Source organism: Lissotriton vulgaris, chromosome 7 (genome assembly GCF_964263255.1).
Source record: "Lissotriton vulgaris chromosome 7, aLisVul1.2, whole genome shotgun sequence".
In the NCBI taxonomy this organism is placed as follows: domain Eukaryota; kingdom Metazoa; phylum Chordata; class Amphibia; order Caudata; family Salamandridae; genus Lissotriton; species Lissotriton vulgaris.
This window is the reverse complement of record NC_141695.1, coordinates 1222064112-1222078559: the sequence shown is the minus strand read 5'-3', so window position 1 is coordinate 1222078559 and position 14448 is coordinate 1222064112.

Below are 14448 nucleotides of genomic sequence, written 5' to 3'. Positions count from 1 at the left end.
CAGGCTAAGTGTTACAATCCCTTCTGTTATACCACCGTGGTACTGAATGTTGTTAGTTTCACTAACCAAATGCAAATGTGTGTTTTTATGGATCATATTTCTTGGTGGATATTGTTGGTGGATTTGGACTCTCTAGATGTTAGTGCCTTCCCACATCTAATGCTGACCATTGGTAAATATGGCAGCTCACTGGAGTCACTGCTAGGTTTGTTGATCATACACTTTTACATGATCACTGTTTTAAACAAATAATCAATCTCTGTTGTCACTTTGAGAAGTGGACAAGCGGGAAATAGACCGGTTATTGATCAGAAGCTCTTTGGGTGACCCGTTCTTTGGGGAGTCTTCCCTAAATGTTCCGATGGAGTTCACATTAGTCAAGGAAGGCACATCTTGGGATTCTACACCAAGTTACCCTACAGCCTTGCTTAACTGCCATACCTCCTTGGTTGGGTGTTCATGCCACACCTGCAAATAAATGGCCTTAACTACAGCTTTATCTCCATGCCATATTTGTTCATGACACTTAAAGCACATCATTTTCTCATTTGCGAATACAAATGTGAATGTAAACATTATTAATGGCAGAGAACTGTGATGTGCATTAAATGTACCTCATGGGTTTTGTATTTAAAGAATATTGATGTATAGCGGTGTAGACCATGACCATGGTTCACATCTGAAGGCTTCAGTTCTTGTACGTTGACACTGTGCCTAATACATAAGGGGGTATTTTAGACATATGTTTAGTGTGCTGAACAGACTTTTAGTGCACCAAACATTTTTGAACAGGTGCCTTTTAGGGTTAACAGGTCTATAAGGAATCTGGGTCGGGGTCTCAGGGCAGACAGGGATTACTGGGCCACAACTGTAACAGCTAGGGTTTTTTCCCACAGGTTCACCAACTGGGAGCTAAGATTCCCTTTTTAGCACTTGAACCTCAGGGCAGTGAGGCAAGCCAGTCTAAAGCTTGCTCCAGCAAGCCTGATCCCTAACAATAAAATAAAAGAAGACTCCCAATATGAGCTTAAAACAACATGTTTAATTAAATTCAAGAATACAGGCTTTGTCAGGGTATCAACACAATAGTTAAAGTCAAAACATAGTGTCATACACAGTGCAAATCAATAATACTTCAGAATATTCAGGATAGAACTAACAATACTTGCAGACTCAGAGCAAGTTAATAAAGTTTTCGTTGCTCAGCGTTATGCAGTGTGTAAGTATTACTTCTATCTTTAAACTGACTACAAAATTACTGCATGCCCTAACAACAAGAAATCCTGCATGACAAAGCCTTATTGCTAATTATCATAGCACAAAGAATGCTCCAAACAGTGCAAACCTCTTTCAGTGTCATGCTTTCTCTACCTTGGAAACCTGTGGGAGTTAGGGTGATAAACCAGCATTTTTGGGAGAGCTCATGTGGGGCTCTGTCATTCCCCTTGTAGCCCTAAGAGCAAATAGCGATCATTAGTACTGTCCCTGCCCTTCCTGGACATGGCCTCTTCTCCTTTGCACATTTTTCACAGCCCTCTGACACACATTTTCACACACATGCATTATCTTCCAGCTGTCCCAGGCTTTCCTTTTTAGGTTTCGCCTGGCGTCCGCAGGCGAAATCTTATCTTGGGACAGTACGTGCCTTTGTCCGGCCTCTCACTTCCATTGGCTAGCTGCATAAATGGAGGCTAGCCATTGGAAGAGAGATCTGTCCATCGTTGTCCGAGGCGATCCGTGGGCGTTCCGGTGATTTTTTCCCTTTCTGTCCCTTGTAGAACGTCATTGCGGCGGAGGGCGGTGTTTTTTTCTTTTTTAGTTTTTTTTGGATCATTCCTCCAGGCCGACTCCCGCTGTCCGTGTGCAATTCCCGCCCCCCCTCCCGCTGTCCATGTGCCGTTCCCGCCCCCCCTCCCGCTGTTCGCTGCCCGTGTCTCCGGCCCCGGCCCCACTCTGCCTGCCGTGTATTGCCGCTAGGCAGGGACAGCCCATGGGTGCACAGGGAGCAGCAGAGCTGCAGCAGCCAGGCCAGCTAAGCAGGCACGGAGCTCAGAGGTGCACAGGGTAACTCCACGTCTTCGGGTCCCCCTGCACAGCACCTCGATTCCTTAGGACGGCGGCTGCGGTGACTATCGCACACTGTGATCTTGGTGACTTCAGGTCTTCAGCCCCTCCTGCACAGTGCCTCGATTCCTTCCTTTATTCAAGGTTTCATGCAGCATGAGGCTGCGCTGTGCTTAGTGTGGCGGATGCGGTAACAGTCGCACACTTTGACCTTGATGACCCGAGGTCTACAGCCACCCCTGCAGAGCGCCTCGATTCCTTTCTTTATTCAAGGTTTCATGCAGTGTGAGGCTGCGCTGTGCTTAGGACGGCGGTTGCGGTAACTGTCACACACTGTGACCTTGGTAACTCCAGGTATTCAGCCCCCCTTACATAGCGCCTTGATTCCCTTCTTTATTGAATGTTTCATGCAGTGTGAGGCTGCGCTGTGCTAAGGACGGTGGCTGCGGTGACTATCGTACACTGTGACCTTGGTGACATCAGGAGTTCAGCCCCCCCCTGCACAGCGCCTTGATTCCTTTCTTTATTCAAGGTTTCATGCAGCGTGAGGCTGCGCTGTGCTTAAGACGGTGGCTGCTGTAACTGTCGCACACTGTGACCTTGTGACAGGGTGCAGTGTGTGCCACGAAGCCGAAAGTGGTCAGCGCTTGAAGTGCAGGTGTGTGTGGGAGGGGACGAGCCTGGGACAACGGAACTCTGGGACAGCCTCACTTCCTCATTCTTTCCAGGTTTCTCTCCATTGTGTCAATACTCCTACCCCCCCCCCCCCCGGCTCTCAGGCCTGTCCAGCTCCCTGCTCTCTGCTCTTAGCAGTCTCTTGTGTGTAGGATGTCACTGGGTGTCTTCTGTCATCTCTCTAATTCCCCTCTTTCTGTCCCTCGGTTTCTTTTGTTTTTCTACATACCGGTTTTAAATAGCACCAATGCAGCGCTGCACAACATGCTTTTGCACCCTACAAGCTGTCTCATGCTATCTAGCCATATCTTTTGGTCTCTACCCTGTTTACCCCTTTTGTCTCTTGCCCTACCCCAGCAGGTAACATTAGCCCCATAGCCTCCGCAATGCGGAGGTCCCACAACCTCCAGGGGACCCCCTCCGGGATTTTGCAGGTGTGGCAGGCCGGTGCACTGAAAGCTCTGGACAGGGTCCAGAAAGTGGGTAGCCCCCTCACCTTTCATTAAGCCGTTGCTTTGCCCACTCTTCCCCTGAGCCTCATCCCAGCCCATGCTCTATGTATCCTGTGCAGTCTCTCACTGACTTACTAAAAATATAAAAATAGCATCATTGTATTGTAATTGCATTTATATAGCCATAGCTTTACTATACAGTTGATATTAAAATTATAATATGATCTAGTTAGTCAAGAAGCAGCGATCTTTTAGGTGTCAGGTATTGGTGGGCATTGTTAGAAGGTGTTTTCATGGTGAGGCATGATGTGGAACTCTTTGTGTGCTATTGTCGTGCACTGTTCAAGCATTAGCTTAGAAGTGACTACTTAATTGTATTTCAGTGCTTGTTTAACCTACCGCCCCATAGTATTATCATTCCATGTTAGCATTTTATTTTCAATAGCGCTTTCTATGACGAACAAGGCTTCGGAGCGCTTTCTAGGGAATTGAGTAAACAGCTAAATCTTTTTGTGCTTGATTGGAAGAATCTGCGTTTTATTGGGTGTCTGTGGGCAGTATTATGGCATGAAGCAGAGAGATGTGAGAGGGGCAGAGACACGTTTCCATAGTGCTAGAAATACAACAACAGTGCAAGTACAGTGGGGCAATTTTAGAAAAATCACATGCACACCATTGTCCCTGGCCAAACCCAGCCTACAATCTGGCCTCGTTAGATACTGAGAAACATCATAATATCTTTAAACACATATGAATAACGTTTTTACAGTGCATAACATGAAGAGAATCACCTCTTGTTGTTCCCAAATTTGCCAGTGAAGAAACACAAGGCACTACGCTGCAGGGTGGTCTGCCCAGGATCATACAATTTGGGTAAACGTGGACGCTGGGATTTGAGCCTAGGTTTTCAGTTGGCATTATTCAGCCACACAAGGTATCTGCACAGTCTAATTTTGTAGAAAAAAAGACATTGCTTCGTGTATTAATGAAGTGTGAGCGAGGCGCTGGGACTGGGTGTAAGCAGGACTGCCTCCTACTGTTGTATTTCTATCTAGGACCCTAATTCGATAATCCTGATTTATGCCATTATGTGGTTATAATAAATAATATCCTTATAAAGGCATAAGAATCATATCCATATTTAGTCGTAGCCAATGCAATCCAAATTAAGCAAGGCTATTTCCCCAGACTCCTAGAGAGTACAACGTGTTCTTTAAACAAAACAAACCTCCAGCAACCTGGGAAATCCCCATGCTTCTGTTTTGATTTGTCCTAGAACTCCTGCGAACACTGAAAGAACGGCCAGTTCTTAGTGACATCTTTATTGACGTCTTATGTCCAACCTTACGTCAAACCCGGCACCTTTCAGGTATAAATATACCAACGTTGCCTTAGGCAAACACACAGTGGTTTGGAGCAGAGCGGCTATCTACTTGCCCGAGAGTCCAGCTGATGCGAGAGCCCATGGACGCCGCCCCTCCCTTTTGACGCACTGAGAAAGACGCTGTCTTTTTTTCCAGCCGAGAAAATCCAGCTCCGGTGTTTTCAGCCGCCCTTGCGGGTTGCTGGGATATCAAGTCCTGAGAAAGAGATACCAGACCTCCTGCTTTCTATTACCCAGGTGCGGAGCTGACTAAACCCTTAACCTAATCGCTGCGGCATCTTTTCCCGCTGTACGCGGCAATTTTGAAATTACCGCGTTACATGGCGAGATCAGCTCGTCAAGCGCACGGCAGGTTACACTCATGATGAGCTGAGCTCGTCATCAACCCCGAAGGGTTAAAGAGAATTCTTGACTCAGATTCTTGGCAAAAACCAACTTAACTTAAACTGCACCTTACTTACTCCTTCCCACGTATTAGGCTTAGGTCAGGTAACCGGGGTAGGCGTATTTAGAAGCACCAGTTGAGTACGTTAGTCAATGTATTTATGTATGTATATATTTTATCCATTTTAAAGTATCATATGGCTAAGAAACCATATCAATGCTTTTACAGTATTATTTCATAATACTCCTTTTACTGTACGCACTTTACTTTATGATAAGTATTGCAATTGTGGCAATTAATTTCTCTTGCATGAGAAAGAAGAGTGCTCAATAAATAACACCTTTTATTGAAAACGCCCGTCTCTCTATTTCTCTCCACTCTGGTGAAACTAAGTATGCACAATTGACTGAGTGAAATAGCTGTCTATTGTTTTCACACGACTCTAGAGATACACTCTTATTCTGAGGGAGCAAAGTTGTCATATTTATAGTTGTCAGAAGCTAATCCCTTCTTGTCTATCCAGGGAAGTTAAACTCCTCTTTGTTTATTCGACAAAGTTTCTAGTGACCTCTGAGCTAGCTGGCAAAACTAATGAAGTCTAATATAGTCAGTAGAGACCTAGTCGACCTCAGTCCTACGTCTACACTGCTGTTTATATTATTCAAATGCGCAGAGCCTATTGGAAATATAGGAACTACATTACATGGCGCCCAACATTTGGTACAGTGATAATCTAACGCAAGACACTAGAGTAACTCAGTCGTGCTTTTTCACACAGAACCCTTTTTCCCGTAAATACTCCAAAAAGACGTCTAGAGTGGGTAAAAGGTTAAAATCCACCGAAACTTAGTAGGAAGAGATTCCTATGTATAGTTTTTGGTTTAGTCAACATTGAAGGATACAGTGTTCCAAAATATTGTGCACCTAATCTTTGTTTCCCTTGAAACTTTATCTGCAACAAAAAAAACTTTCTGTCAGTAAAATGCCTGACGGAGACAAAGAAAGAGATGCTACAGCGTCTCAACTGTTGTTGGATGACACAACTATCCAACAGAATGACCCGAATGCTATAATCATTCCGGCAAATATGAGAAGAACTATAACTATTAAACTTATAGAAAATGGACTATCATCACGAGGTGGTACAGTCATATTTGTGGTAGAGGCCCATGAATGTCGGCAGACAGAGGTATTCTATTCATGGATACACTTTCCAGTAGCAAACGCTGTAACAAAAGAATTCCACTATTACAAAATAGAGGAACCTCCGGATGAATACACTCCTTTCGAGGAGGTTGAAATCCCATTAAATTACCAAGAGCACCTGCTCTGGTTTAAAGGCACCCTAAAACATAAAAATCACATCACCAGGCTCGGTCCACTAGGTAGACCAGGAGCCACGTGGCCGGTTCTAGCCAGCTACACACCACATCCAGACATTGATAAAATGTCAGACCGGGAACTTTTAGCCCAGCTACAAATACTAATTAAAATACATAGACAATTGGTCCAATATGTAATGCGGACTTCAACAGTCCAACCAGCAATTAACATTCCACAGCTGACCCCTCATCAGGGGAACACAAACAAAATTACACCACAGAACATACAATCATGTCGTGGTAAAATACCCTCAAAACAGGAACAAATTCCATTCTGGTTAGCACAAAAAATCACTCAAATAGAGGCAGTAGTTCCTGATACTACACCTACTGAGAAACACAAAATTCTGACTAGCTGTCTTCCAATGGGGATCGCACCACATGTGGAGGACTGTGATACTTGGGGCACAGTCTTTGCTTCCATTTACACAAAAACACATGGTGTTCCGTCCATGGCAGTTAAACCAGATGTGCTAAGACAGATTCAAAATGAATACGGTCCAGAACCTGCTTTAACTCTGGGTATGAAATTACTGAAAGACTTCAAGTAGGTCTCGGCTATATTATTAGCCAACATAAAAGGAGAAGCAGCATCTGTGGCGATCCGCCAGAAACTGAAAGAAACAGATATAGCAGAACAACCTTTTGAACTTGCCAGAATCATAGAAAAATCCTATGAAGAGCTAGGTAGAGATAGTTTGGGTGGGAAACCAGTAAAACCCCAACTAACTGAAAATCCTGAAAAAACTTTTATTAAAAATAATCAAAATACTCCAAAAAAAGAGTTGGGATGGTAATAAACAATCCACTCCCAACGAAAAACGATTCCAGTCCAGAGGAAGGTCTCCTCAACGGAGAGAAAAATCTCTGGACCAAGGACACAAGTCTCCCCAGAGGGAGCCCTCTGAGAAAAGATACAACCTTAGAAATAGGGATAATCTGAGAAAACTTGACAGATATCAAGATAATGATACACGTCCTTCTCGATCTTTTCAGACTTGCTCACAGAAATCGGAAAGAAGAGGACGTCAGAACACAAGGAAGAGCACGTCAAGTCCAAAGACAAGGAACCTGCTCATCAAAGTAAAAAATTACAATTTCCAAGAAAGAAGGTAGCCAGCATTAAAATAATTAAACATGCCGAGGATACTGAGGAGACAACTGAAAAACGGAGAGTGGGCTCAGACAATGCTAGACAGCGCAGCAGAAGTGACCATAGCTCGCCAGATCCTGATGAATCTTCTGGAGACAGTGGACACGAATGAATACATTCAAGTGAAAACTGCAGATACCAGAGTGAGCAAACCTCATAAAATATACAAAATAACACTGCGTATAGAGGGAGACAAGACTAGGAAAGTAAGGGGTCTCTTTTGGGATAACCTTTTGAAAGGCTATGACATCCTGTTAGCTGAGAAAGACTGGCCACCAGAGTTTGTCAGGGAGTGCCCTCATGTCAAAGAAATTATTATGCCTGTCTTCTCAAATCATATTCCAATTCATAAAAAATATACATTAGCAAGAAAATGGGCAGTGGACCAAGCTCCTGCATTATATAAAAATCATGTAGGATGGGATGAGGACTCATCCGGCTTCAGGCCTCGTCACGGAACGGAGACTGCATTGATTGCAGTGATGGAGGAGGCAAGAAGGATCTTGGACGATGGCGGGTCCATGGCCATCGTCCTACTCGACCTAAGTGCCGCCTTCGACACTGTCAATCATAATATCCTACTCCATCGTGGAGGAATAGGATTGTCAGGGACTGCACTCAATTGGATGAGATATTTTCTGATGGACAGATCCTTCAGGGTTTTTGAGAAGGATTTCACCTCTGCCAGTAGACCCCTTAATTGTGGAGTGCCTCAGGGCTCCTCCCTGAGCCCTACCCTTTTTAATGTCTATCTACACCCCCTGGCTGATGTCGTCCGCCCATTTGGTGTGAAGATGGTCACTTATGCGGACGACACGCAGCTAGTGGTAGCACTGGACCCCCCCTTGAACTCCCATCATAGTTTACACAAATGCCTGGAAGCAGTTGCTACCTGGATGTCCGTCTCTTGTCTTAAACTTAACGGGGACAAAACAGAGATAATGGTCCTTGGAAATAACATCGCAAAAACCATTGACCCTATCTGGCCTCTCTGTTTAGGGAGTCCCCCGCAACCCAAGGAGCAAATCAAGACCCTAGGCATCTGGCTTGACCACACTCTTTCCTTCAACCATCAGGCCGCCAAGCTCACTGCCACTTGTTTTGGGCTGATGAGACTGCTTCGTAAAATCCTCCCTCTCCTTCCATTTCACTCGAGACAAATTATATTTCAAGGACTGATCCTCTCCCGCCTCGACTGTGGAAACGCCCTATATCTTGGGGCACCTCAATCCACACTTAACAAACTCCAGGTTATTCAAAACTGTGCGGCAAGAATTCTCCTGGACATTCCTCGCCGAACCTCAGTAAGAGCCAGACTGAGAGATCTTCACTGGCTCCTGGTGAGATCCAGAATCGAATTTAAGAGCATGTGCATCCCACATCGCTCTTACCAGGGAACAGGCCCCTCCATCAATTCCCCCCTTGTAAAAACCTACCAGCACACTCGTTCCCTCAGATCCGCGACCTCCCACCTCGCCCCAGTACCACACATCAGGAAGGCCAGATGTGGAGGCCGCTGGCTCTCTTACAACCTAGCCAGGATCTGGAACTCCCTCCCCCTCCAGATCTGAGCCCAATCTTTCCACCTTCCGGAAGATTCTCAAAACCTGGCTATTCAGCAAAACTTCTGTTTAAAACTTCACTCAGCTTCACCCATTCCAGCCTCTCTAGCTCAGCTCAAGCTCCTTACAGCGCTGGGACGCCCCTGGATAGCCAACGCGCTTTATAAATCCTCATTCCATTGCATTCCATTCCATTCCTCCTCACAAAATCCAGTTAAAATGTCAACCCACTGCACAAAGGCAGTACCCAGTTAAACAAGAAGTAAAAAGCAAGTCAGGGAGATCTTAGATCAACTTGAATACCAGGGTGTGATTGAAACATGCACCTCACAAATGAACAATCCTTTGTTTCCTTTCTCCAAGCCAGACAATTCATATCGTCTAGTTTTGGGCTACAGACAATTAAACTCCTGTTGCAAAAACATTTGCAGTACAAAACTCACACAGTGCAGCACTAATGAATAACATCGTGCGCAAAAACTATAAAACAACATTAGACATCTCTAATGGATTCTTTTGTCAAAACATTGCACCTGAAAGCAGGTATTTGACCGCTTTCTCATTAATGGGGTCGCAAACAAACTTCTGTCGACTCCCACAGGGATTCAAGAATAGCCCAGGATTATTCTCAGAGTTACTACAAATATATGATGATGAAGCATTATCTTATGTCGATGACATCTATCTCACAGATGATGACCTGGATACTCACTTGAAAAGAATGTACACCATAATACTTGGGTTCGCAGCTGAGGGTACAAATTCAACTTTAAAAAGTCAGGAATTGCCCATCTAACTGTCCTATTTTTAGGATATGAATTATCAAGTGAAGGCAAAAGCCTAGCAGACAACTTCTTAGAGAAGTGTGCAGTACTCCAAGCACCTAAAACGCTGAAGAACTTACAATCAATACTAGGTTTCCTGAATTTCGGAAGTACATACATTCTCAATTATGCAGAGAGGGTTAACCCTCTCTATGCATTAATAAAACCTGATTTCAAACCAATTAGTTGGACTCAGAAACACACAGAAATTTTAAGAACATTGCAAACAGACATGTTAGCTAAAACTAAATTGCAAACTTGTGAAAAGCATACGCAACCTTGTAATCTGAGTCATCCCAGGAAGATGCGGATTCATGTACCTGACCTCTAATGAGGGAGAGACGGTACCAATAGCTTAAAAATCACACTTGTACACACAAGCTGAAATTAAATTCAGTTCTACAGAAAAGATTCTAATAGCGGTTCAAACTGCTGTAGCAAAAGAAAGAGCCCAATCCCAAGGCAGAAGAATAACTGTTTTAACAGCAGAATCAGCCCTTCAGGCATTAACTAGTCCACTCAATTTGACTGCAGTGGCATTAGATCCAAAATGGATACAATGGGAAAGTCCTCTTGCTGCAGAAGACGTGAAATACTATTTTGACCCGAAAATGAAAAAACTAGAAAATCTAGAATATGAAGAAGAATATCCTCTGCCAATCGGAATTCTGCCTCTCAAACAGTACACATGTGTAATCTACATGGACAGATTTGCACAACACTACGATGTAGAGGAGAAATCCTACAACGCAGCGTGCGCGATTGTTAAAGGTCGCTGGAGATTTGGTAAATTCAGACCATTAATTACCAAAACTGAATCACTCAGAAAATGTTCAGCTCAGCGAGCTGAAATCAAATCTTTAAAGATGGCGCTTTAAAATGCCGATCGTGAATTCCCGACACTAATAGTGTGCGATTCGCATTTCTGCGTCAGGTCTTACAATAATGACTTGCAGAACTGGGTTCAAAACGATTACAAAGATGACACAGGTGCCACAATAAAGCATAAGAAGCTTTGGGAACAAGTAGTTCTTTTGCAGAATGAACTACAAAAGACTCACGTGATACATACACTGAGTCATCAGCGTGATGGCGTTCACGTTGCAGGGAATTCATTGGCTCACAGAGCCACAGCGGAAGCAGCTCCACCGGCTTCCGTAGCCACAAAAAAAGCACTCAGAAAAATACATAGACGGGGAAACAATGCTGGCGGTAAAAGCGTCTTTAAAAGGCGACTGTGTAGCATTACCTGTGAACTATCCACTCAATTATACATACATAATTGATGCAAACTCCGTTCCTTTTGCTCAAATCCCTGGAGTGGGGGATAGAGTAATTCCAAACACGAACAGGAGAGTCTTTTTAACACCTTGGCTGCTAGGTGTTTTCCCCCCCTGTGCTGGAAATTACTCTTCTCATGCATTCATGACGAGCTCAGCTCGTCATCAGCACAGCTCAACTGTGCATCATGACGAGCTGAGCTCGTCATCAGCATCGAAAGGGTTAATAGCCGACGCACACATGGGATTGGGTCTAAGGCACCAAGAGATCAAGGAATCTCTGAAAGAATTACAATCAGAATACTGGTGGCCAGGGATGAGCCTGCAATATTCCAAATTTGCAATGGGCTGTCAAAACTGCAACAGAGATCACAGTTGCAAACCGACCGGAGTATTGCCAGGACCCTTCTTTTAGAAAGCATAAGGCTATCTATACGCAAAAATCCAGCCGGAGAAATGGGTCCCATTTATGTTTAAGACTAGATTCACTTAAAATGTAGACACCAGCGCTCAGCTGACGCCAGAACTGTTATAAAAGATTTGCGAGTCTTTATCGGCACATACGCAATTGGCATGCTACATTCTGACCAGGGTCCTGCGTTTAGCTCTAGGGCTTACAAGGAGGCCATGGCCAGCATGGGCATTGCATTGCGGTACTCTTGTCCCTTCCATCCTGAGGTAAATAAGGTAGTGGAAAGAAAAAAACGAGACATAAAGCATTCTATAACGGCGAGGGTATTAGGTTCGGGTGATGGGTGGGTCCAACATTTAACAAGTGTCCAACATAGTCCTAATAATCTGCCAAGAAATTCTCTAAAAGGTCTCAGTCCGTATGAACTATTGTTCGGTACTAGAATGCACATTCAGGACCTTGATAGTCACACTTCAGTGGTAGAAGAAAAATGCTTTGATATCAAAGACCGTTTGATTGTTTTGCAGGACTTAAATGAAACAAGACGAAACCTGAGCAACATAAAGTTAAAGCAACAGCCAACAGCCAATGCAGAAAAACCACCTGTCCCAGCAAGACCTGTCTGGATTCCAAAGATTGGGGATCTGGTCAGAGAGAAGACCGCGGTAAAGAAGGAATTTGGGCCTTCTTTCAGAAAAGCAGTACCTGTCTTAGTTGTTAGCGGAACAAGATCAGTTGTACTACTGCCCCTTGCTGGTAAAAAGGAGAACCGAGTTGTATCCATCGACCTGGTAAAACCACAATCATGTGGCCAATAATAAGAAGTAGGCCCAGTGGACTCCTAAGAAATAGCAGAGTACCAAAATTTGTTACAATACAAGAGGTTCAAACTGAGAGACTAATCACATTCGATAAACCTGCAGTGAATAAAAAAGGACTATGCAACAAAGCCATGGAACTAATGCCTCTTGAAACCCAAATTGCAACAGTTCGTCACGAAACACCAGTCTACAACGATGTAGCCTCAGACTATGCTAATGAAACAAAGAAAAATCCAAAAGAAAATGAAAATCCGGAAGCAATTCCAACAATTGACAGAACTGCATCTGGCTACTTCATCAATTTCGATGACTTTTCTGATGATCCAAGTGAACATGAAGAAAAGCCAGCAAAAAAACCCAAATAACTTTCAAAGACAGACCGCCATATTCATGAAAATCGGCATTTGCGATTCTGAAATAGCGAAAAATAGCGAATCGCTATTCAGAAATCGCAAATCCGAATTCATGAAGAATTGCGATAAAAAAAAGCGATTCGCACGCGATCGCAAAATCCGATAGCGATCCGATTGAAATTGCGATTAATCGCAGATTAATCGCAATTTTGGCCTACCCGCGGCTGGACTGCGATCTCGCAAATAGCGATATCGCTATTAGCGATATCGCTATTTGCGAGATCGCAAACTCGCGAGATCGGGAAAACGGGAAGTCGCATTTCGAGCCCAGTGATGACATCACAACCAGGAAGCTGCCGGTTCCCAGCACCATTTTGCACATTGAGGCACAGAGACAGGGAGCACATAGGAGAGCTGCTGCACATCTTGGCTAGTAGAGTGATCCACAGAGCCACAACCCATACCATGGCTGAGGAAGCTGCACCTGGGACCAGCAGCTCGTCTGGGAGAAAGCGAAAGCTCAAATTCTCCGAGCAGGAGCTGGAGCACCTTATCGAGGGTGTTGTGGCTAACCACGACCAACTGTTCGGTGCCAATTCCAGGAGGGTCCCAGAAATGGAGAAGAGACGCATATGGCAGGGGATAGCCTCAGCAGTAAACTCGGTGGGAGTGGCGGCCAGGTCCCTGGAAGAACTTAAAAAGCGGTGGTACGACCTCCGAGGCCGTGCCAAGGAGAAGGTGGCGGCGCGCCTTGGGGAGTCCTCGGGCACAGGAGGAGGAGGTCCGACGGTACCACCGAACACCGCCCTGGAGGACCAGGTTGAAAACACCCTGGAGAGGGAGGCCTGTGTGGGTTTCACTGCACTGGACTCATCCGGCCCCACACAAGACACCCAAGGTAAGTGGCATGCGACTGCGACCCTGCCCCCTATGGATGTCCATGACCAAATAGGCTCCCCCAATGTCCCATAGGCATGCCATAGTTGCACATCAAGGAATGTCCTGAAGCATTGTGGGAGATGTAGTCTGGCCACAATGTTGTAGTACCACAATGCAGCCAGTCAGGTCCCAATGCACACAAAGCCACTGCCATTCAGGGAATGTCACCCAGCATGCATGTAGCAACTGCACGTCTGCCAGATGCATACAACTAATGGTCCTCCACTTACCCCCACAGGTGGCGATACCAGTGACAGTGACAGGCTGGTGATCGACGACAGCATCCTGGAGGTGGAGGTGCCAACACCTACCCAGGCACCAGCCCCTTCCGCTGCAACTGCACCACCAGCAACTACCACCAGCAGCGTCCCACCTGCAACTGCTGCAGCGCCCTCATCCGCTGCCATGGCAGCCCCCATTCTGCCCCCTGCCACCGCTGCTCCTCCCAGAGCTGCAGCCAGGTCAGTCACTCCTGTGGCCCCTGCAGCGACTGCTACTGCCACACCAGCAGGCACACCCCCTGCGACGAGCACACCTGCAACACCGGTGGCCTTACCCCCAGCAGCTGGCGCCTCAACATCCGGGGCTGCGCCACTGTCCACTCAGCCCCCAGCCTCACAATCAGGCCAGCAGGGCAGGCGTGGCAGGTCACACCAGCGCTCCGCAGCTGCTACCAGGCGGGCCAATGGTGATGGACTGGCGTGGCTCAGCATCGAGCGACGGATGCTGCGCATACACCAGCGCTAGGCACGGCAGCAGGGA